The sequence below is a fragment of the Eretmochelys imbricata genome, chromosome 21 (genome assembly GCF_965152235.1).
Source record: "Eretmochelys imbricata isolate rEreImb1 chromosome 21, rEreImb1.hap1, whole genome shotgun sequence".
NCBI lineage: Eukaryota > Metazoa > Chordata > Testudines > Cheloniidae > Eretmochelys > Eretmochelys imbricata.
Window position 1 is genome coordinate 6,370,501 of NC_135592.1, and position 25,341 is coordinate 6,395,841.

The window sequence follows — 25,341 nt, forward strand, 5'->3', positions numbered from 1 at the left end:
AAAGGGCCTTCCTCTTCTTTCTAATTCATGGTCTATCTTTTGTGAAGCGTTGTTCCTAGGCCTATCTGACGCATTCTCCATTATGTGACAAACTCATTGAAACCGAGCAGGTTGCCATGGGATATCCAAGGGGAGAATACAACTCCCTTTGGCTTGTAGGGGAGGTTTTCCATTGACTTCAGTAGGAGTTGGAGCAAGACCTGGGAGGGGAATCTAGTTGTAGGCATGATAAGAATCCAGATATGCATCGTGCCTGTTTTGCATTGTAATGGCCCCTTCTGTTGTTTGTACATGTAGTTATTTCCCATAATCTTTGCCTTACCCCAATTTATTTTTTATGTATCACCATAATAAAAATGTTTTAGAGGGAAAAACAAAGTGTTACTTTATCAGACAGGCCTGCAGTGACAGGTGCTTAATAAAAACTCATCATAGTCACAGATAATACAGAACTGTAAATACTAATGTAATTCCCCTGTCCCCCAGTGTCTACCTCCATTAGACAGCCACTATCTCACATTCTCCCCAGGACAGCTGACACAAGAGCAGGTTTCTATAAGGGATTCTCTACATAGTATATAAAGAGAGGTTCCTGAAAAGGACTTGACACCAATGAGAAACCTACTTCTTATCCAATTTTAACGTTTGGCTAGATGACACATTGTCAATGCAAAGCTCGGCTGACTGCAAACTGTGGCCCTGTTGCATGACAGACTCTTCTTACTTCAGCGGTACTTCTGATGGCAAAGAACATCAGTGTCATTCTGAAGAGTATGTTTCTCTATGGGTCCTGAAAGGTGCAGAGCAGCGACAATTTCTACTGTAGTCAGTGGGAATAAAATTGCACTATCGGGATTCAGCATCTATCAGTGCTTGGTCCAAATGGTGAAAGTCGGGCTCAAAGTTATTCAGTAACGAAAAATAATACCTAACTCTTATATACTGCTTTGCATCCAAAGATCTCAAGGTAAGGCTACTGTAGCCTCAAACATTCAGACTGTTACTTGCAAACCCAGAGCTCCATTCAGCATCCTCTACTCACATGCGTAGTCTGTACTCACATAAGCAGCCCCACTGACTTTGGTGGGTCAGTTATGTGACTAAGGCCCATAATTAGCCATTGCTAATGAGAGAGAGCAAATATTCAGTTGCTAATTTTCAGCTGCATGATGTGATAACAAACCAAGTGAGCTTCTCTCCGGATGAGGCATGAGAGAATTTGCAGAGTATTATGCAAATTTTGTTTTTTTTAAAAAATGGCGTATTTGGCTTTCTTTGCCGGGGGTTGGGACTTCCATAGAATGCTCCTGCATTGATCCAATGCTGTGCGCCACTGAGGCATTCTTTGGGTATGTCTGTACCATCTCCGACAGCGAGCCTCCCAGCCTGGGTGAACAGCTCCGAGCTAGGGGGGGTTTCATGCCAGCGTTCTAAAAATAGCTATGTAGACAGTACTTTGAAGATGCCGCTCAGGTTGGAGCTTGGGCTCTGACGCCCAACCCACCCCACCCCAGGCTTTAGAGCTTGAGCCACAACTTCAAAGCACTGTTTATACAGTTATTTTTAGCATGCTAGCCTGAGCCCCACTAACCTAAATCTGTCCACCCAGGCTGGGAGGCCCCAGATCAGGAAAACACTTTGCCTCCAATGAGTGCTCCCTGAAGAGGGATGCTTCTCCTAACTGGGGCCTTTGGGCCACGATATAACTGACTGTTTTCCATGAGTTTTACCAAAAGACGACAACACCCTCCAGAGTTCTGTGATCCTGGGCATGAGCTCCCAGAGGGTGCGGGAAATCATTAGGGTGTCTCAGCCACCTCTGATAACCATTCCCAACACTGAAAAACAGGAACATTTTGTGGGGTCTTTCCAGTGTATATGCTACAAAGGCCTGTTCTACAAGGTTTGCTTGGGTGGAGTTTTATGGACTTTAACCTACAACTGGGAACCGTAATCATTACACTCTGCCTAAACCTCACTGGCCATGCTTTCAGAGTTAAAATAGTCATTACTATGTGGGGTAGAGACATGACTCTGTGGGGGGGAGGGGTGCACGTGTGCATGTGTGTCCAATGCCCTTCTCAATGGGGCCCTCATCCTTGACTGGAACTTCTGAGCACTACTGCAATCCACTAACTCACCACAATTATAAATAAATAATAATAAACCTAAAATTTGTTTTTCATAATTTTATCCTTTTTTTTAAATGCCCAAAAAAGCATTTGATAAATACAATTTAAAAAAAGATTAAGTAACAGATAAAAGCTATAGACCATAAATGTTTAAAGTTAGGCTCCTAAACCAATCTTCAGGCATCTAAATGAAGGAGGTTGGATTTTCAATGTGCTGAGTTCCATCAGCTCCCAATGGGATTCCTGGGTACTCGGTACCTCTGGGGAAAAAAAATCACACCTCTTTTATTTAAAGCCGAAACGTGGACTTAACAGCCTAACGTTATGTACTAAGACGCAGACCCTCAAAGGTATTTAGGCACCGAACTCTCATTGATTTCAGTGCGGGCTGGGCACCTAAATACCTAAATACCAAAATACTTTGAGGATCTGGCACTCGAGGTCCTGATTCAACAAAGCCCTTAGGCACTTTTGAAAATCTCAGCCGAAGCTAATTAGGTGCCCAAATCCCATTACAAATTAATGGGAATTGGGCACCCAATTCCCTTATACTCCTTTGAACATCCCAGACTTAAACATGTGCTTAACATGAAGTTAGTGCTTACATCCCATTCAAGTTAGTGGGACTTAAGCACACAGATGAAGTTAAACATCTGCTCTGCTGCACTGGGGCCCTCAGCTTGAAACTTTTGGCCATAACATCTGAGAGAATTCAACTTTATAACTAAGGTTGACAAGCCAGATTTAATTTGCATTGTGTGTTTTCAATTTTGTAAGGGCATGTTCAGTTTTAGATAAATGCTTTAAAATGATCGAATAACTAAAATGAAATAAATGCTTTTGTATAATTACTAACAACAAATGTCTCCTATACAGAGATAGGTTTTAGAGACTATGAGGACAGGAGACTTAGAAACGAGAGGCTCCGTCTGCACTGCGGATCAGAAAATGATTTTCTATTTTGATCCCAGAACAGAATTTCCAAGAGTTGCTCAACCAAACATTTCTCGAGAATCCCATTCAACGTCCCTCTGAATCCATCTTGGATATAATTCTACTTACCCAAAGAGTTAGGCAACTACCAGACTAGAAGTCCATTTCTTGCTTTTTTTCACCTCCCCTATTGAACTGATGCATCCCCCGAAGTATCCTTCTTAGATGGCTGTCATTCTTAAATGGTTCATTTCCTATTGCGGTACAGGAGATGATGCTGAAGCAGATAGCAATCTGAAAAGTGAGTCGGTGTAAAGGAAATTACAAAGAAAGACACAAATCCAAAATTCACTAGCAGGCGTCTTCTTTGCTTACATGGTTATAGTTAGATAGAAGAGATTATTTTAAAAATGTATTTAAATATATATTTTAAAGATAAAACCTAATGAGATATTGACTGCAGCTGCGCTTGCTTTGCTCATTATGTTCTTTCTGTTGTTGTCCCTCCCCCCTCCCCCCGCCCGCCCTCCGCCCTCTTCCCAGCATATTAACACTGCAAATTTTGTGAAGCCTTTATTCCTGTTAGGAGCTCTGGCTCAAGGAAGATGCCCAATTGAAATCAAGGATTTGCGAGGAACTTGTACTACTAATGTCTACTGAACGTAGCAATCAAGGGATATGTGCCTGATCCAAAGCCCACTGGAATCACAGGAAAGACTAGATTGATGTCAATAAGCTTCGGATCAGGCATTATGGCCTCAATTCAGCAGAGTGCTTAAGTATATGCTTAGAGTGAAGCATGCATTTCAGTGCTTTGCTGAACTGGAACTTATATGTACAGCTAGAGCCAAATCTTGCCAGCCCCTTTGGTTTCAATGCCATATACGCTGCTCTAGAGGCTTGAAGCCAACGGAGTGGTGCAAGCAAACCTGCTTGTGTTTTACATTAGAGATTCAGGCCTTGATTATGTTCATTTTCCTTCAGCACTCCTGAGCTAGGAGGATATCCAAGCCTCGTCTAGATTAGGATTTGAAGGGGGTGATGTTAACCCATTCTAACACAGTTTAGAGGTCCGGCATAGACAAGACAGTGTAGGCTTCACAGTGTGCTAACCTGGCTGAGTTGAAGCACAGGCTCTCTTGAGTTTCACTGGGCCAGTGTATTGCACATTAAAGGCAACGTGCCTTATCCACACTAGACTTTTAAAGCACATCATTTAGAACTTGTGAATCAACCTGTTCCAACAACACCCCTTTTATTCTGGTCTAGACAAGGCCACACACACCAAGCAAGTGACCCTAATTAACTGAGTGGAGGAGGAAAATCATTATTCAGACTGTTTAAAGCTTCTTGGATTGTTGTTAATATCTAATTAATTCAAAGGCTTGAATAAACAATAGGAAGAAAAGCTCTTTTGTTAAAGGTTCACCATTCCTGCACCTTCCAATCAGAGCTGAGAGGGCCATGCACCATGTACCTCCCATCTGAGCTTTGTCTAGACTGGGATTTCAAGGGATGCTGTTAAGAACATAGTAGCTAACTAAGAGGTGCTAACCAATGCAGTCTAAAAGCCTAGTCTAGAAAAGGCAGTGTAGACTTTAATGGCGATGAAAAGTCTCACCTCCCTTTGTAAACCGCTTTGAGATCTACTGATGAAGAGGGCTACATAGGAGCTATGTATTATTAATTATAATTAACATGCGTTAAGATGGTGGAGCCCCTGGGGCTGGGAAAGGCGGAAGCGGTACACATACCTAGTGCTGGCCCTGTGTCTAGGGATTCTCATTCCCGGGGTCCTCCAAGCCGTGCGGCTCAGAGGATTCAGGGGGCCTCGGGCAAAGCAATTTCGGTGGCCCCTTCCATAAAAAAAGTTGCAATACTATAGTATAGTATATTGCCCCGGGGTCTGGGGCAAATTGCCCTATTTCCCACCTCCCCTCCCCCCCGGGCGGCTCTGCCTCCAAGGAAAGTGCTAATAGAAATCAGGAAACACAAGACTGGACCTTCTTGGCATTTCTAGAGTAAAAGATACATTATTAAAATTAAAAAATTCTCAGGACTTTTCCTAACCCATTACGAAGAAGGAACAAAAAGGCACAAACTCAGTTATGTTCCTTCCCCTATGCAGATTCCCTTTAAACACTGGACCTAGCTGTGTGAGGGGGCTCTGAGTTACATGGGGATGAAACATGCCCTTCAGTATGTATTTTATTTATTTATTTGCTCTAATTTAGAGTTGAGACCATCCCTTCTACTGGCTCAGTTTGTCTGGCTTCCCCCAATCTGGTTTCCCCGCATTTGCCTGGTCCTGCTGGCTTTGTCACAATTGTCAAATGACCCAGTGTCTGTTCAGCCGGAGGCTGCCCACTCATGTGGGCTGAGTCACCTTCATTTCAATACTGCGCAGGTCCCCATCCTTCTGGGACAGGTGGTTCGGAGGGGGTGGCAGACAAGATGGGAGATGTCAGGGAAGAGAAAAGGGGCGGAGAGCACAGGGTGCGTGAGAGGAATTTCAGAAGCAGCGTAAAAGAACAGGTTTGCCTCTGTAGAATGGAAGGCAGGAGAGGGGGAAGGGTCAGTGGCAGTGAATCTGCTTAATTGAAAGGCTGCATAGGATTAAATAAACCTCACTGTGCATTTATCTATAGTATTTATAGATGCTGAATTCAAACCAAAATTAGGGGCTGGCAGAACATTAGCAATGGAAAGTCCCATACTCCATTGCCAGGTCAGAGGCTATAAATGAAGAGCATTAATTATTACTACTCATATTCCAGTATCCCCTAAACGCCCCAGCTAAGATCAGGGCCCCATTGTGTTAGGTGCCGTACATACACATACTAAGGAACAGTCCCTGCTCTGAAAAACTTAACAGTATAAAGAGACAAGACAGACAAAGAGGCGGAGAAAGGAAGGATTATTTTGCAGATGGGGAACTGAGCCCCAGGGAGAAATTAAATGATGTGTCCAATGTCTCACCGGGAGTCAGTGGCAGAGCCATGGATGGGCTCCAAATCTCTTAAATCCCAGTCTGGTACCTTAACCACAAGACCATCCTATCTCTGTAAAACATCCCTCCTGTCTGATGAGCATGGTGCAATAACCTAGTCAGATATCTAGATTGGGCAGATAAGGGGTTCAAATCCAGCCCTGGGCTGGTAGTAGAACTGGTAGGAAAACAGGTTTTCCATCCTACAGGAATTTCTGATAGTCCAGCATTGATTTTCATCCTGAATGAGGATAGGCAAAAAAATCCACATTTCAAACATTTCACAAAATGAAAAATTCAAACAAATTCATTTCAGAAATGTTTTGATATTTTTGAATGAACAAAACCCTTGTGACATTCAAAGCTAATTTTTTTTGAGTTGCACAGTCGATTCAAAACAAAAACATTTTGAGTCGACATTTGGACTTGATATCAATTCAAAATGAACATTTTCATTCAGATTTTTCTGGACAGAAAATGAAAAAATAGAATCAGTAATTGATACTTTCCCACCGAGAATTTTGATCAAAGCCACATTTTCCTAAGAAAAAATTCAGTTTAAACTTTTCAACCAGCTCTAGAGCTATTGCTAGTTGCTGACTGTTTAATGACCCATATGAAATGAGTTTTGTGAATCTCAGCCAGATCATAACACAAAACCACTGCAGTAAATGGCAGATTGGCTGGCTAAAAAGGCCAAGGATTGATGAGTCCTGAACTCCCCAGATTAGAAGACCAGCTCTCCGTTGCCTATCACTCTGCTTGTCCTGTCGATAACGAGGTGGCAGAATCCAAGGGTGTCAGCTTCAAATCCACTTACATAAATTGCACTGGTTTGTGCTTTAGTCTATTGGCCCTGTGAAGCAATCCCTTTCCCCTGGAGGTGTGAGAGGGGAATTTATGCAGCTGAAGATCAGACCACTGATTAAAAAAAATACTGTAACAGTGTGTAACGGTAACAGGAAGTGGCTGCTGATCAGACATCTCCACAGGGCTGCTGGCTTTATACATGTTGCCTAATAGAATAAACAGCCCTTGTGGGACCCTGCACCCCCTGCTTCTCCTTGTCTCACTGCCATCTTCTGAAGCTCACAAAGAAGAGCTCGAAGCAGTTTGGTTTGGGGTTGGTGGAGGGGTAGCTGTACAGTTAAATGCAATGGACCGACATCTCTTGTTGATTTCAAGCCTATGCTGTGTGTCCATCTTTCTTGCTCTGGGAAATGAATGACCGTTTTATGGGCGGAAATCCGCCAGCTGTATTTAGATGTTCAGCTAGTGCAAATCAGCCTTTTATTTATTATTAGCTGTCTTCCAGTAGCCCCCAGGAGCCTCAATCAAAATTGGAGCCCTGTTATGCGCTGCAGCCTGAAAAAGCTTACCATGTGCATAGACAAAACAGATGAAAGGTGTGAGGGGAAATAGGCACAGAGTAGGGAAGTGATTCATCCACTGTCAGTGGCAGAGTTGGGTATAGATTCCCCCCCTCCCCCCCCGGCCTGTTGAGGAGCCATTGGGAGGAGAGTTAGAGGCCTCAGTCCAGCTGAGTGGATACATTAAATATTCACCACCATAGCTGGCACCTTTATTGGCAGTCTCAGCAGGGAGGCCAAAAACTGGCTGGGTCCTAGAGAAGGTGTCTGCAAGGCAGGATTGAGGCATCTTGGCAGGGCAATATGGGGAAGGTTGCCCACGCTGCATATGTTCTGTGGAGAGGGAGAGGATTTCTTTCTCTAGGCTGCTGTTAATCTGGCACCTCTCCCCAGCAAATTCTCCTCAGTCAGTATCAATCAATCAATGCAGCTCCCTTGAAGTTAACAGAATCATATCAATTCACGCCAGCTAAGGATCTGTCCCACTCGGTCTCACAATGACAAAGTGTTCACAACAACAGAAAATTGTACCAGACTCTGCACATTAGCACACCTGAGAGACAACACAAATACACTTTTATTCCAAGAAGTTGCATCAGAGCATTTAAAAATGTACAATAGATTCAACTGGTGAAAGGAAAAATAACTATCCAAATACAGATATTCCTATTTTTCCTAATTTTCAATACAAGAAGAAACATAAGGTAAATTACAGTCCCTGTCAGTGTGGCTGTGATTCCTTCTAGGCTCTCCCTTGCACCTGGCATCTTGACATGTGCCATGGCAAAGCTTGGATTGCTAAGGATCTGTAGATATAGGGTCAAATCTCCAGCTGGAGTTCATCAGCAGAACTCTATTGCTTTAAATGGTGCGATGCTGATTTACACTAGCTGAGTCTTGGCCCACAGCCAACCCAGAGAAGCAGCTGGAAATAATTATTTACACAACAGCAAAGTCAGGCACCACAAAGGATCAGTCTGAACCTGCTACAGGTTAATGGTGATCATGCCATTGTAGTCTATGTAAATTCCGATTGAGCCTTCATCACTAGGATAGCTGAGTATCATAGTTTTCAGAGATCTCTGTTCCTGGTATTTATTGCATGTCATCTAAACACAATCACTACTAATGATACTTTGCCATCACCAGTGTGAGGATCTTAAGACACTTCACAAACATTGTAGAGCTTGGCTCTTCTGTGAGGTAGAGGAACTGAGGCACAGAGGGGGTGAAATGTCTCGCCCATGGTCACACAGTGTGTCCGTGACTGAGCTGCGAGTACAGTTGGGATCTCTCAACTCCCACGCCTGTGGTTTTACTCCAAGATCATCATTCCCTGCTAGGTGGGTGCTGTTCCTCTTTGTCAGGTGAGGGCTGCACACAACGGGTGATGTTCGTGGGTTTTGGGATGATTCATATATGTGGCAAAATCATCCTCTATCCTGAGTGCAGCAGGGCATATTTTCTCATGTCTGAATATATTCCATGTGAGTTATTCCTTTGTGCCTTGATAATTAAGAATAAAAATGAAGTGTGTGTGTGTGTGGGCTGGGGGGGGGGGTGTTGGAGAAACACTTTAACTATTTTTCTATAGCCAGCTATTTACCCCTTACCTTAATTGTGGAGTTATAATTGGATACTTGAGTGGAACTGCACCTGTTTACACCATTAGAGGATCTGCCCAAGTGAGAGCAAGTGCCCTATTGGAACAGGAGGCAGTGTTACATTGTGTGAATCTGTGATGCGTCTGATTGATTTCTAGGCAGCTTTGGGACAGTACCAAGACATATCACCATCAAGAGTGACATTGGACAAAGAGGGACAGCTTGGTGCTGTTGGAAAGGTAAATGTCAATGGACTGTAAAGGACTCTTTATTGAGTCCTTCTTTGAGGTTCTACACAGGTCACTCCTTCAGTGAGGGAAAAGGATGTGGGACGGGACATTTGGTGCTTGAAGCACAGTGACTGCAGGGCTGTCTCCTGTAACCACTAGGGTCGCTATTCGGAATCAAAGAAAATAAAATAAAGGACCCTGTCTTGGCCTATCCAAAGTCCATGACCCTTAGCTCATGTAAACAGACCCCAGTGAAACATAAACCCAGTCTGGAGAAGTGAATCACAAGATGGAAGCTGGATTAGTCACTGGGACAAATTTCCAAAGGGTCCCTCAGTTGTGCCAGCCAAACCTTGTGTGTGCACTGGTTTGGATGAGCAAACTCCCTGTATCTCCCAAGTGCTCATCTGTGTGTTCAAACACCTCTTAGCTTGTGGAATTGTGGAGGTTCTGCGCATGCAATTAGGTCTTGACACCAAGTTGGAGGGGTGTAGGGTAGAAAGACTGCAAAGTAAACCTACTGGATAGCCAAAGGACAGATCTCTGTGGCTGGTCATTTTGAAACCCACCATGACAGGCACAGCAAGTAACTTACCTTCATCCCTTTTCTTCTTCCACAGCTGTACCAGAACACAGGATCAGAACCAGAACTGCTGTGGATATGGAAATGGCCATAGCAAATATAACAGGGCTGAGAAGATGCAAAGAAAGGGGGTTAATTTCCACAGTGATGACCTCTTCCCAGCAGTTCTGCGTAGCGGGGCTCCACAGAGTGGGAGGTGGACTGTTGTGTGGGCAGGTGTGTGACAGAGAGAGAAAGAACGTGTCCATAAATTACATTAGTTCATATTTACAAAAAATGTACATGCTTAGATGTTTTTGGAGATGGGGACTTTTAAATTGTTTGTATCCAAAACATAACAGGCCATATTTTGAGGTCCTAACACGCCATCTTTCCTTAGTCCTTATTCAAGCAAATCTCCCATTGACACCACTGAGGCCCTACAGCTACGGGAGTGGCCCAGAACGCCTGTGAAAATTTGCTATACCTCTGGTGAAAAACATTCACCAACTTGTCCAACACGTAGGGCTTTCCTTCAGCCTTCAAATTCACTCACAATAATCCACGAGCCAAATTCCAGTTTGGGAACAGTTTGCCAAGCTAAATTTCCCTGGCAGTTTCCACTGAATACAGTATTCCTCCTCCCTCCATGTACTAAGTGGCGGTAGTGTTGCTGTGTGCTGTTAAACAGCTGCAGTGTTTCACACCGGACGTGGCTGCACTTGGGCAATGGGGGAAGTTAGTTCTGAGAATACAGGACCATGCTCTGCTCTCAGCTACACTGGTGCAACCCCATTAACATCAGTGGAGTTGTGTCAGCAACACGGAATTTTGCTCGTGCCCTACAAGTGCTGGGAGATCCTTCAGAGTGAAAGGCCCTATATAAACACAGATTATTATTAAAACATAAGACACTCTGGGTCTGATTCTCCCCCCGCCGGGCTCCTTGTGTGGTCACTTATGCCTGCACAGAGCAGGTGCTACTTGCTACGAGATCAGAACGGCAGTGCCTGTCGCAGGCGCTAACTTTCCACTGTGCTTGACCCCCCAGCTCTGCCCCCGGCCCCACCCCCACTCCACCCCTTCCCTCAAGGCCACACCCCCACCCGCCCCCCCTCTTCCCGCCCGTTCCCCCCCTCCCCAGAGCACGCCGCGTCCTCGTTCCTTCCCCCTCCCACCCCAACCTCCTGCACACCGCAAAATAGCTGATGGCAGCAGGTGGGAGGGAGGGGGAGGCGTTGATTGGCAGGGCCCACTGGTGGGCAGGAGGTGCTGGGGGAAGGGGGAGATGCTGATAGGGGGGCTGCTGAGGAGTGCTCAGCACCCACCATTTTCCCCTGTGGGTGCTCCAGCCCTGGAGCACCCCCGGCGTTGGTGCCTGTGGTGTCTAGCACCTGCTTTGCGCTCATGTGAACGCAAGGAGCAAGGTCATGGAGTCAATCCGATCCTATGTCCTGGCTAGGCCTTTCAAATACAAAACAACAGGGATGAATTTGGGAGCTCATGAAGGGGAGGGGATCCCAATCAGACTCCGCTTACACTTCTAAAACCACTGACTCGTGTCCCAGAATACTGGCGGGGTCTGAAGCAGCTTCGTACCTGCTGTCAGGGTTGGATGTTGCACCACTAGACAAGCTGGGATGACTCAGGAGCATCTCCCTGAGAGAGGAAAAGAGGTAAAAACAAGGCCCACACACCTCAGTGTGCCTGGGCTCCAATGCACTCAGCTAAGATTACTCTGTAGGTCAACCACCCCGGAGAAGCCGTGGTAGGGCTCACTCAGCCTATCTGATTGAACAAGCAGGAAGCGAGCCAGGCAGGGAGTGATAAACTGCCCTAATTTGGTACATCGGGGAACAACCACAGACATTCAAGCAGGAGGAGACCTGTTCAATCCCTTCTGGTCCTTTGCAGTCTTTTTCTGGAGCACTTTCAGAGCGGAGGCATTGGTTGTATCAGCTGATTTTCCAAGAACACAAATGTCTGGTCAGTGCCAGGGTTATTGTCTATTAAATACTGTTTGAACCACTGCATTTGGTGTTGGAGATGGCAGACCGACAGTTCTGGAGGCTGGAGTCTTTTCTTTAGCCCCGAGTCTGGGACCGTGTGAGCCGCAGCAGGGTGAGCTTTCCATACACACCGACTCCTACCAGCATGGGGGTAAGCCTGTTCAGCTCAGTAGCATCCACCTCTGGGAGCAAACACCCAGCCTTGCTCTCAATGGCACCACATGCCAGATAAAGCATTCGTGGGCGTATTTGTACTACAGTCATGGGCTTCAGCGCAGGCTAGCCACTGAGTAATTACCTAGGGACAAGGTGGGCGAGGTAATATCTTTTATTGCACCAACTTCTGTTGGTGAGTGAGAGAGAGAGAGAGAGAGAGAGAGAGAGAGAGAGGCTAGCAGGATTAAAGCTAGCTTGGGCAAGCTGCAATCATACTTCGTGATCGAAGGAGAGACATACGCTGTGAATAATGCCACCAGGGAGAGAACTGAGCTCTTTAAAGCCCCTTTACACTGGCAGAACCTTGTTAAGGGTCCTTAATGCAACAAGAATCAGGCCCAAGATGCAGAGCAACAGAGAATCAGGCCCCACAGGTTGCAAATTTCTCCTAAAATGCTTCCTCCTGATGGGCAGAAATAGCAATGAAGAGACTATGGTGATGAGACTGGTATGAGACCCTAAACAGACAGGCTGATCAGCTCTTTGTCCTGTTGTAGACTGGATTGAAGGTATAGCCATTATTTAGCTGTCAGCTGAACAATCTTACCACTGGAGATAGTTATCATGACTCACAGATGCATAGATATTAAGGTCAGAAGGGATCATTATGATCATCTAGTCTGACCTCCTGCACAACGCAGGCCACAGAATCTCACCCACCCACTCCTGCGAAAAACCTCTCACCTATGTCTGAGCTATTGAAGTCCTCAAATCATGGTTTAAGACATTTAATATCATGACACTGCCCCTACGCCCATACAACTCTGTGGCATTCTCTAGGTGTCCCATCATCATTACAGGAAATGTTCTATTTTCCCTGCTTTCTCGAATGGCTGTTCAGCCCTGGTGCTCATTGCTGGTATTCCCCTGACAGCCCATGAGGTTGAGACACTGTATTACTTCATGTCTCCACCACAGCTTCTCCACTGCATTGTGCTCGGGGTCATAGGGACACCGCATTGTGACCAATTGTCTCACTTCTCCACTCGGCTCCTGGGCTCCTGCCAGCCTACAGAAACCTGCTGGCTTTTAAATAACAAAGTTCATAATCATCCTTGGTGTATCTGTAGCCCTCCATTGCAGGTTCTCAAAGCACTTTAAAGCATTCAGTAAGTCCCACAACGCCCTGTGAGGCAGGGCGGTAGTATTATACCCATTTTACAGATGCAGAAACAGAGGCACAGAGAGGTGAAGGGCCATATCCTGAGAGGTGAGTTCCTTCGGCTCCTATAGCTGCTCAGCAGCTTGTGAGGGGCATGCAGCACTTGGCAAGATCAGGCCCTGAGTCACTTGGACAGTGTATGGAGGCCAGAAAGAACCCAGATATCCTGACTTCTAGTCTTCTCCATTAGCTTCTCTTCCCATCTACTCAAGCTATATCGTGCTCATGATGGTAGTATCTGAATCATCCTTTGCTTGTGTATAAGGAAGGAAACTACAGCTGCTCAAAGACTAGCTTTGTCTCCACTAATTACAGTTCATTAGGGCATCATGGATGTTTAATCCCTCTATTTAATTAATGAATTTACAAAACAACTGACTTTGTGCCACCATGCTGTTCAATCCTGTTTCAAAAAACCATGTACTTCTCTGCAAATAATAACGTTAATTAATATCCTTAAATACCTAGAAAATTCATTAATGGCAGCAAAGATTTGCTGGCCTGGCACTAGTGTGGGATCTGAGTTCAAGTCACAGGGCTAGTAACCTGCCTCCCTCCCCTTCAGTCTTTTTGGAACCCTGTTCACCTCTGGTGTGATAAGAGACTAGATTGCCAAGCTCTCTGGGGCAAGGACTCTTTTTTTAAACAAATGTCGACCCTCGAGGGGGACTCTAAGACATTTCCATTTTAAGTCAAGGAGATAAACAAAGTTGATCCTTAAGACTTAGAGGCCTCCCCCTATTCCATATAACACATGGGAATGACTGCATATAAGCCCTGAAAAGCAAATATATTCTGAGTCAATGCTCCCCATTCTGTCTAATCATTTCAGCATGCAGATTTCCAGATGAAGGATGGTGTTTTCTCTATCTCCTTTTCTCCGACCCAAATTCCCTTTCATTTCAGCAGCTGGATTCAGCACTGCCACAAGGTTCCTTAAGAGGTTAAGCAAGTTGGTTACAGTGACATTAAGAACACAGAACAGTGATTTGAATGGGTTCTGTAACCAAACAGCTTGGTAATTATTCCACGAAATATTGCTTCTTCCAAAAACGACACATGCTCCCCATTACAGACACGCTCTGTAATTATTTCAAACAAGCTGTTTGGGACCAGATTCCACTCTCCAGTATATGGTATAAATTTAGAGAAACCACTGAAGTCAGTAGAATTACTCGAGATTTGTGCAGGAGTAGCTAACGTCAGAATCTGGCCCTTTGAATCTAGAGTTTACTTGGAGCAGCCTTAGCTTCAGAATGGAAAGCTCCTACCATTCCAACCAATAAATTGGTTGTTTAAAACACGTTGTCCAGGGAACATACTTAGTCCAGGGAACTTACCCTTACTAAAAAAAAAGTAAAAGAAAAAGAAAGAAAACTCATACAACCATTTATATAGAGCTATCGCTGTCTTCCTCAGAAATATGCGCATAACGGACAATGGACTAGATTTTCATATGAGCTCAGCACTCATTTAGGTACCTAACTGAGAGCCAGATTTTCAAAACAACTCAGCCTTTTGGGTGCTGAGGTCTTTTGGAAATCCGGCCCCAGTTGTGGGTGCTAAGCACTTGAAAATCTGATTCCAAACTCTTTTGAAAATCTGTCTAATCCATTCAAACTCTCAAGCTCAATACCTTTTCTTGTTGTTAATACTAGGTGTTTGCTAACTACACAGTGATCTCATTTTATAATGATATATTTGTTGGATACATTCCAGCAATTTGCTGGATGCTTTTTGAAACTATGTACTTCTTAAAGTGTGATTCTGCTCTGGAACGTGACAGTAAAAGGCATCATACGTTCTCTATGAAATGTGCTCAGTAAGCAAAAAGAAAAAAAGACTTGCTTTCGGAACTGCCCGCCCCTGCAGACTTTCAGGCTGTGAGAGTTGAGCTGGGCTCTTTCCATTTCACACATCATCACCAGAAATCAACATTCTGCTCCCCAAATGCAACCCTCCGGGACACGTACATGAGCCTGTTCAATGTTCTTGCACATGTGTAACTGATTGGAACTCAGGCTATGTCTGCATTGGGGAGTCTAGCCACTTGCATAGGTGTGCCAAGTGCAAACTTCTAGTGTAGGCAGAGTAGACACCCCAACCCATGATTTGTACTCATGCAGCTCTCCTCTACTTGAAAACGGGATATGCTGCATCAATACAAATTGCAATTTACAGCAGCTTTACCTGCCTACACCCATGGCTGTAACCAGGTCAAATCCCTGATGCAGACGGTCTGTGAGTGAACAGACCCGATGACTGTGAGCAAGATAGAACTGAACTCACAGCTCATTGTCCTGGAGCTGCGTTGGTTCTGCACAGCGAACAGGAGTAAAAGGGCACAACAAAAACTCATTCGATGGAAAGAGTCCCACTGATTTCAGGCCTTAAAGCAGTAAAAACGTAGGGCCAGATTCCCTCCACTCCCACAGAAGTTAATTGGCCTAGCTCCATTAGAGTCCATTAACACTAGTGGAGGATCCGGCTCTTATTTTTTGATGCACTAAGATCAGCCGACATGGACTGAATACACTCGTGAGAAGCAGAATGCTGGAGTACAAAGGTGTCTTTTATTGCACAGTCACATCTCCAAATGAAGCTACACTTTAAATGTATGAAAACTGATTTATCTGGGGGGGGGGGGAAATGGCCTCTGCAGTCAATTTAGCCTAAATTACCGTGCCAAATTTCAACAGTGTATGACTTCTATTAATTGAGCTTTTTCAACACAAAAGAGTCATTTGGACACCAATGCTAAATTTGGGAATTTTTAAGAATTTTATATATAAAAATGAGTACTTAATCAAGAAAATTACTTGAAAAATTCAACTAGCCTCTGAAGAGGAATTGACCCCAACTTGCTGTGAAAATAACAGTATTTAAATTATTTAACAGAAGGTGTTTTAGTCCTGCTTTAAATGAAAATCAGAACACAAAGGAGCTACAATTGGTGCCTCCATAAGTGAAAATGTAACTGCATAACTGTCCCGACATTAACGAAGAACACATTTTTTTTAAAAGGCTCCGCAGCCGTAAGGTCTCCAGTCTTCCGAATGGCTTCATGATTTGTAAGCAGTTTAGCAAATGAAAATGATGTCTGAAAAGTAAAGAAAAAACCCTCTTCAGCAAATTCCAGCCAGACACAATCTGAATCAGTCAGTACATGAAAACTCTCAGAGACAGGGTTAATAGTCGCCACGTTGCGAGATCTTAAACTATAGGATGCTAAGTCAAAGAAAGAGTACCGACATTTTTATCAAGAAAAAAGGTTACTGAAAATGAATAAAATAAAATACACAGACCCAACGTGGATTACATGTGTATTTCATCTGTATAATACATATTTAAATCGACACACAAGGCATTTCTTATATAAAACGGAATAAACTAAAATATATTCATATATATGGTTTACATCAGGTTAATATAGGACAATAAATATATAATTTGTATATTATTTACATAGGCTGAGATTTTCAAACCAGTTAGGCACCCATATCCCATTGAAATTCAACAGGATTTGGGCACCTAACTTCTTTGCCTACCTTATTAGCAACACAGATTCATAAGTGCCAATTCTGAAAATACTTGTACATACGTTTAGCATTACTATGATGAGCGTCCTGTTGTCTTTAATGGGATTATTCACGTTAGTAAAGATAAATACATGCATAAATGTTTGCAGGATTGGGGCCGTAGATTGTAAATCCAGCAGGGACCATTATGAACATTTAGTCTGACCTTCTGCCTCGCACAGGCAACAGATTTCATCCACTGATGTATCGTGATACCGTATCACATATAATTTTTTCATGGGTCATCCCTCTGATAACTGCAGTATACTCACAATATTGCACATACAGTATCTGTTTGTGCTATACGTTTTAGAGAACAAGTGACAGTTGAAAATATATATTAGGATTGGTCAAAGACAGAAAAGGTGAAACTATTTCCCCCACATTTATTTTATCAGAATTCAACATTTTGGTAAAAATTGTCATCAAAATGTTGAAATTTGAAACACACCCTATTACATATATGTCGACAAAAATATATTCTCAGTATATGTTTGTTCCATTCAGGACTGACACTGCCAAACTAGTGTGCAAGGCATTTAACTCATGACTTCAACTAAAAAACAGGGCTGGCTACATTGAAGTCAATGGTGAAGCAATCATTGAGTTCAGTGGGACCAGGATTTCACCCCATAATTTTAAAGAAATCTGTAAGGAAACACGCTTAAACAGCTGAAGTCATCAACTTCTCCTGCCCCAATGATCCATGCCAGCTCCTGAAGTCCTCACTCGGTTTCATCAAAGGATCTCAAAGCACTTTTAGAAACATTAGTCACTTAATCCTCATAAAAAAAAGAAAAGGAGGACTTGTGGTATCTTAGAGACTAACAAATTTATTTGACCATAAGCTTTCGTGAGCTACAGCTCACTTCATCGGATGTCCACTGAATGCATCTGATGAAGTGAGCTGTAGCTCACAAAAGCTTATGCTCAAATAAATTGGTTAGTCTCTAAAGTGCCACAAGTCCTCCTGTTCTTTTTGCAGATACAGACTAACACGGCTGCTACTCTTAATCCTCATAAACACTGTTGATGCTACACACTAGTTTCAAATAATTCCATGAACATTTACCAAATATTTGAGTCATAAGTATGGGAGGAGGCTTCCTAATTCACACTTCCCTAACCTGCAAACACAGTAAGTATCACCCAGTATTCAATGATCCAACCCTACTACTCAGTAAAGATTTAGCCACACCACACTGTTGGTAGAACTCTAGAGCTTTTTGAATATTATTTATCAGATTCACCAAATAATGCTGGTTATAATCTAATAAGTTTTTCAGCTAAAATTGTAGTACCTAACCATTTTCATTGTTGGGTCAACACTATTCAGTGAATCCATTATTTATGAAAAACAATAGAACTAATCGATAAATCAGAGTAGCCATCAGCTCTCCCTGATAAGATTCATTAATTCCCAATATTGTATATTTATACTGAGAGGCATCATAAGTAACTCAAACTTTCCTGTGGTTGTCGTATAAATGAACAAAGTGATGGAATATTTGGATTCATTTTATATTCTGTTCATTTATTCCCTTGCTAACTCCGAAAGCTCAGCAACCCACAGTGCGTCTCCCGATCATTTGTGTGACATGCTGACCAAACTTAAGTTATCTTTTGTTTTTTACCCTAGTGATAAAAGATCAACAAAAATATAAGCCAGACAAATATGTCCACATCAATTAATTACAAATGGTTTGATAAGGTCATCAGAGCATTTTGGATTCAGAATTATTCAGGCCAGGTTTCTTAAGGCATCACTGGTCAATGGCGAGCATCTGTGGTCTGCTTCAGTAATGCATTTAGGTCCTAGTTCAACAAAGCCCTCAGCTCTAAGCACACACGTTCATCCCTATTCAGTAAAGCATTTAAGCACTTGGGGTTGGATTTGGGAACTTATGTTCTTAAATCGCATAGGCCCAGATCCTCAAAATATTTACGGTCCTAATTCCCACTTATTTCAATGAGAGCTAGGCACCTAAATATCTTTCAGGATCTTTTAAAAAATCCCACCCTTAATTCCCATTGAAGTCAATGGGATTTAGGCACATATTTAAAGTTAAGTGTGTGCTTATGTGCTTTGCTGAATCAAAGCCACATATATCCAGACCGAAGCATTGAAAAGTGGATGTTGGAGTAATAGCAGTTCCGCCTAAAGAGCTGAAGCTAATAAAATTTCTGCCTAAAAATTAAGGTGAAATTGCATTTGTTGGCACTTAACAGCAGTTTGAGAGTGTTCTAGAGTTTAAGAGTTAAACAAAATCTCCAAATGTTAGCAGGCCAGGAAATACAAAATTAAAGCTGCACTTCTCCATCAAGAGGAATATGGTAAAGTAAGTTCTCTCTCTCCTCTCCCCTCCCCCCCCCCCCCCCCGTTTCTTGGCTACAAAGGGCCAAAACAAAAATTAGAAGAATTTGATAACTGTGTTTAAGAGCTTTAATTTCAGGATGTCATCATTCAAGATCCCCTTGTTTGGTTCACTCTAAATTTTTCAGGAAAAATTCTACCTCAGCACCCAATTTAACCCATAAGTTTTGAGATTGATATGAAGGGTTTTGTGTTGTTTTACATTTTAGAGAGTCATCAAAATCAGGCTTGCCAAGTGCAACTTGAATAAAATTTGAATTAAATCCCCTGAATCTGCTCACATTTCCACTGGGGTAAATCAGGAATAGCTCAGTGGAAATCAGACTTATGTTGGTATAAAACTAGCATGAGATCAGAATCAGATCCCATCAGAATAGATTTTTCTTGTAGGATTTTCAGTTTATAAATTTATGCTCGCAACATTTGTAGTTGTGGCTATTATGTTTTGGCCACACTGATTTTTCAGCTGCTCTGGCATTTACTGAAATAATGTTGTTCAGTTGTTTTAGATCTGATCTGTTGGCCCTTTTTTGAATATCAGTGCCTGGTGTGGGAAACTTGCAGATTATAGGTCAAATTTCAAAACATGCCTCAGTCTAGGTTCCATTTCTCCGCACATAAATTTGCACATATAATTATTTTTGTGAATTTGTGAATGCAAATGACTGAATTTATGTGCACAAAATCCATTTGAACTTGATCTTCATGTGCCCATGGGACTTGACCATTTTTGTGCAAAAGTGATAGGATACAAACATTTGCAATCACAGATCTGCACATGCAGAAATAGAGGGCACGTCTTGGAAATGTGGTCTGGCGTGTGCTGAAAACAACTATATTTATCATAATATTTTGTACTTCTTTGGAGTCTTTCATCTGTGGAGCTCACTGTGCTTTACAACTCAAATACAGGGAGTGCAGAACAAACCTATGAAGTAAATTCTGCCATGTTTACTGTGGGGGATCTGAACAGAATGCAACTCACTTACATTAATTCTAATGACAGGTTTCAGAGTAGCAGCCATGTTAGTCTGTATTTGCAAAAAGAAAAGGAGGACTTGTGGCACCTTAGAGACTAACCAATTTATTTGAGCATAAGCTTTCGTGAGCTACAGCTCACTTATGCTCAAATAAATTGGTTAGTCTCTAAGGTGCCACAAGTACTCCTATTAATTCTAATGTAGGAGCGATGCATGTCATAAAAGGAGACAATAATAAGAGGAGACTAACTATGTAAATATGTACTATTATGGTAGCATATAAGCGACCCAATCAGCATAAGGACCCCATTTTGCTAGGCACTGCGCATAAACAGAATACAAGCCAGTCTCTTCCCCAAAGAGCTTCCTGTCTAATTAGCCAAGATGGAAAAACAAAATAGACCAAAAATTGACAAGTAAAATGTCAAAGGTGCAAGCCTTTAGATACATTTAAAAAATAAACTATCCCTAAATCCCTCTACCCTATTGGGCACTGGAGAAATGCACCCAGCTTTGTGGCATTCCTCATCAGTTATTGCCATGCTACAATATAGGTATCTGGAAAACAAGCTATAAACCAGGTAAAGGATAATAATTAAACTGCTTTAGTAATTTAATTGGAATGATCTTGGCATCAAGAAAAAAAACTACTTCAATCACATGTGGAGGCTTATTTGATCATTGCCGTTTTTATACTGCACTCACTGCTGCTTAACGAGATGGCTATTCTATGCTAAAGAAGCATCCGTTGTTTTGGAAGAGTTCATCAGCTCCACCATGGGAGCACACAACTGTCGCTCCTGCAAAGCGGCTTATTCTCAAAGAACAGGCTTTAATTACACTGACTGGTATTTTAAAATGAACACTGTAGATTTTCATACAGTGTATCTATGCTAATTGCACATTCACTTTTTTAATCTGTTTAGAGACTGTAAAATACTGAAATTATTTTTCCTTGTCGCCGTTCCCTTTGCATCATTTACCCATCAGTTAGTCTAAGCCTGCAGTTCTGACAGGGACAGAGCTCCCACTGCTCTGTGTCCTTTACACCATAGTCATTTACACCAGTACCCGTGCAAAGTGCGGGGTAAGATGCCACCACATCAGAATGGTAGCAGTTTACACCCACTGGCGTGGATGACTTCTCCACAGAGAACTGGGCATTTTTTTCTGTGTAAAGAATGCATCATGTTTACCTGACCCCAGAGCCAGCAGTAGCAGCCGCAGCATTGCAGGGGAATCCATTGACATCGGAAAGGTCATGCAAACCATATTCGTGCAGAAGACTCTCACTCGGGCTGTTTGTTATCTCCACAGCTCTTTCTCGTGCCCCCTTTTCCTGCAGAGCCTCCACGCTTCCTCTGCATTCGGGCTCCGGTGAGGCACAAGCACAAGCTGAAACTGCCGTTTCAAAGCAGCAATGGGAAGGGGCTCCATCTGCAGTACCCCCGAAGGGAGCAGCAGCTGGAAAGAAAGCTCTTTCGTCCACCTGTCGCGTCCTGTCTGACATGTATTTTGAGAGCTCTCTGGGAGACGGGCTGTCTTTTTTGTCACTTGTCTGCACAACAACCTAGTACAGTGGGACCCTGATGCTTGATCGGGCTTCCTGCAAGTTTCTGTAATATAAACTACTAATTAGGTGTGGGCTTGTTATCTCCTGGAGACAGGCACAAGCTATGCAATGTGGACCCAGATTGCAAATACACCCAAAATATTGAGGTGTCTAGATCCAGGGTTTGGGTTTGGCTGCATTACAAAGACAGCTGTGAAATTCACACACGGGTTATGTCTACACAGCACACCATTGGGCGGCGGCATGTAGGGTATGTGTAGCTACAAGCCACAGTCAAAAGTGGGTTGCGTCCACACTGAGGTGTGTAGCTACACAAGTCAGTGAAAGGCTCTGGCATGGGAGAGGCAGTGGGGAAAGGCTCTGGAGCTGCTGGAGTCCTTCCCTGTGGCAGGGAAAGGCCCAGGCAGCAGGGAGGCAGAGGGGCACTATCCTGCTAAAAATAGCTTGTGGACATGGAAGGCACTTCTTGGACGTGTAGAGAGCCATGTACCAAAAAGGTACAGGTATGTGTTTACTCCACTCACCTAAGCAGTGCCTCACCACCTGCTATTTATACCCGTGCTAGGGGGCGTGCAGTGTATGTATGCTACACGCCACCATAAGGAGTGTACGGTGTAGACATATCCACAGGCTCAGAGTTCAAATCAGGGTTTAGGCTAACATCCATGTTCACTTTTACATTTACACGTCTACCCCTGTGCCGACATACAGAGAATATCAGTTGTTACAGCATCTAGCTACCTTTGAATGGTAGCAGCTCATGCCTTTAGCCCCGGTACAATCCCTGGTCTGCCATCAGACTCCACTGGAAAATTTTCCTAATGTTAATATGTTGTCCTACTGAGTTTCACAATCACTAGTACAGAATGACTCACAACGGTTCTTTACTTTCCATGGCCTCCGGAGAAGCACCTAGGCCTGGTCAAACTAGACCACTTATCCATATAGTCCACTATCCCATGCCCACCAGTGCCAGTTGCATCAGAGGGAGCTGTAAATCCTCATAATATGGTGCAATGCAATAAACGGTGTGGGAGGAGAATTTCTCCCTGTCCCCAGGTGGTGATCACACAGCAAAAGCATCTAGACTACATATCAATCAACACCAGGAGAGATGAAAAGCAACAGGAGCCAAAAGCTGCTTTGTTCCCCTCCGTAGACTGTTTTTCTCCAACTATCAGCCTAATTCAAGGAAGTCCAGTGGTCTGTGTTACACAGGGTGGGTCAGGCATGATGATCCCAATGGCGCCTTTGGGCCTTGAACTCTATGAATCTATAAATCTATACCTCTTCCCAGGGCACATCACAGGCTTGGCACAAATTCCCACTTCCTGGGAGGCAGCACAAAGTGGAGAGTGGGAAGGGATCACTTGGGAGAGGGGATGAGTGCAGAGAGAAGGGGTAGAGGTCTGAGATGTACGCAAGGGGAGAGCCTTGTAGTGACACAGTGGAGAGGATGAGGAGCCTGAACGTAACGGGGAACTGAAAAGTTGCAGATACAATGAGACGTGGTCGCCAGCGAGGACTGGGACCTTCAGCACCAAAAGCAAAGGCTCTTTGACTTGAAGCTAAAAGAGCACCTGTTCGCTGTGAGCAAATTACAGGCAATTAGAGTTGGCTACTAGATGGAAACAAATTCACCTACGAGATGATTTATTACCTAAGAACCCAGGTATCATAACTGTTCCTTGCTCCAACCAGTCCCTTGCTACTACCATCAGACCTCACTGTCTCGCTTGCAATTGAATAAAGAACCCCAGTCGATGCATCATAGAATCCAGGCAGGAGGGAAACCCAGCCACTAGTAAGTATGTCCCAGAACTTCAGAGTGACCGGGCTGGACTGTGCATAATGGAGAGAGACTAAATCTTTTCCTCCAAAACAAGTACAGTGTAGAGTTAAGTTGATCACAGAGCAACTGCTGAACTGTAGGGGCTCCGTTACTAAATCAAGCCAATTTCAGAAAAATAAAGTTGTTTATTCTGTAGCGATAATTTCTGGGAGAGTCAAGTGGCTTGTGCAAATCATTTATTCCTGCGTTCGGATGTTCCCCCCTTTCTATTCAGTATGGATGAGTCATCAGCTAGTTCAATACAGTGCCATGGTCCCTTTCTCCAGGACAGTCAGATCACCCTCAAGTTGGGTGTAATTACAGCAATGCTTTCTCTGTTCCCCCCAGGGCAATCCAGGGTGCCGTCCCGCCTCTGCCCGGCGTTCCTATGCTATGGCGTACGGCTGTTACTGGACCACACACTTGACTGCCCCTCCTTCCCACGCCAGAAACCTGGCTCCAGATTTTCCACACCTCAGCCTCCTGCCGCATAAAATGGACTTTAGGGCTGGTGCCGCTCCACTGTGCAAAGTGCCTCTGATGCCTGCTTACCCGGCCTGGGAAGATCACCCCTGCGCAGGAGAGCCCTTGGGGGCATAGAACCACCGGGGAGGCTGTTGCACCACCGTCTGTGTTGTTCCTGCAGCCAGGTTAGGGGCCATGTCTGTGGAAAAGAGAATGTGGCAGCATTCCCCTGCACCCTCGTGATTCTGGGGCACTTGGGTCTGTTGGCAGCCAGTGTAACTGGGTCTGATTTCTAGCATGTTTCATCTGACCATCGATTTTCCCTCCCCCTTTCCACTCGCCTTCAGAGGACACTGAAACAAACAAAAACGGCTGTGCTCAGAGGAGTGTCTCCCAATAGACTGTACAGGTACATTAATTTCCTCCAGCAATGCACCAGTGCCTTTGAGAATAAGGAAAGGCATTCTCTCCCCTCTGTGGGTTAATTGCCAGGCATAGCTAGCCAATGGGACATAATACATTGGTGCTGGCCTGTGTGTATATAAATCTCCTCACTGTATTTTCCACTTTATGCATCCAGTGAAGTGAGCTGCAGCTCACGAAAGCTTATGCTCAAATAAATTGGTTAGTCTCTAAGGTGCCACAAGTCCTCCTTTTCTTTTTGCGAGTACAGACTAACACGGCTGCTACTCTGAAAACTGTCCCAGCGCTCTCTGAGCAACACTTTTACATACACAAGCCTGAGCATGGGTATAGGACACCACTGGTGTCACTGAAGTTTGCTGAGCAAAACAATCAAAGCCATATGGGATGCAATACAGCCCAGCAGACCACAGCTTTACTTTGCATAGTGGCCTGCATGCAAACTGCATCACAAGGGGCTTTGAGTTCAATGCTACAGGGCAGTAGGTGATAAATGACTGCCAGACAGCCACTTCTTCAGTTTCATGACCCTCACCTCCCAAGCTACAGCTCACAGGTCAGGACATAAAGGACCAGAACACAAAGCACAGGAAATGTCGGTGACAGAGCTGGTCAACCAACCAACCAACAAAAAAAGTAAAACACTTTTCCCCAAAAATGGCTTTTTTATTTAAAAAAATTCTCATGGGACAAAATTATTTTCTGCTGAAATGTTCTGGTATTTTGACAAAAAACCAAACAAATATTTTCCAGTTTTGTTTTTTTCCATTTTGCCACTGGAGAATGGGGCATGGGAAAAGGAAAGGGGGGGAAGGGGAGAGGAAAGGGTTCCGAGAGGATGAAAAAAGAGAACATTTTTCTTTTGAGGGGAGGGGAAACTTTTTTCACAAAAAATAATCAGTATTTCTTG

The 25,341-nt window shown here is 43.7% G+C and overlaps 1 protein-coding gene across 1 annotated transcript in view; it reads right to left on the minus strand.

Annotated features, from left to right (window-relative positions):
• RHEX (regulator of hemoglobinization and erythroid cell expansion) overlaps nt 1-25,341 on the minus strand; it is a 167,326-nt gene that overhangs the window by 8,506 nt on the left and 133,479 nt on the right. The window contains exon 3 of the mRNA XM_077839381.1: nt 3,195-3,359. The gene's annotated coding sequence lies outside the window, so the exon portion shown is untranslated. The remainder of the gene's footprint in view (nt 1-3,194; nt 3,360-25,341) is intronic.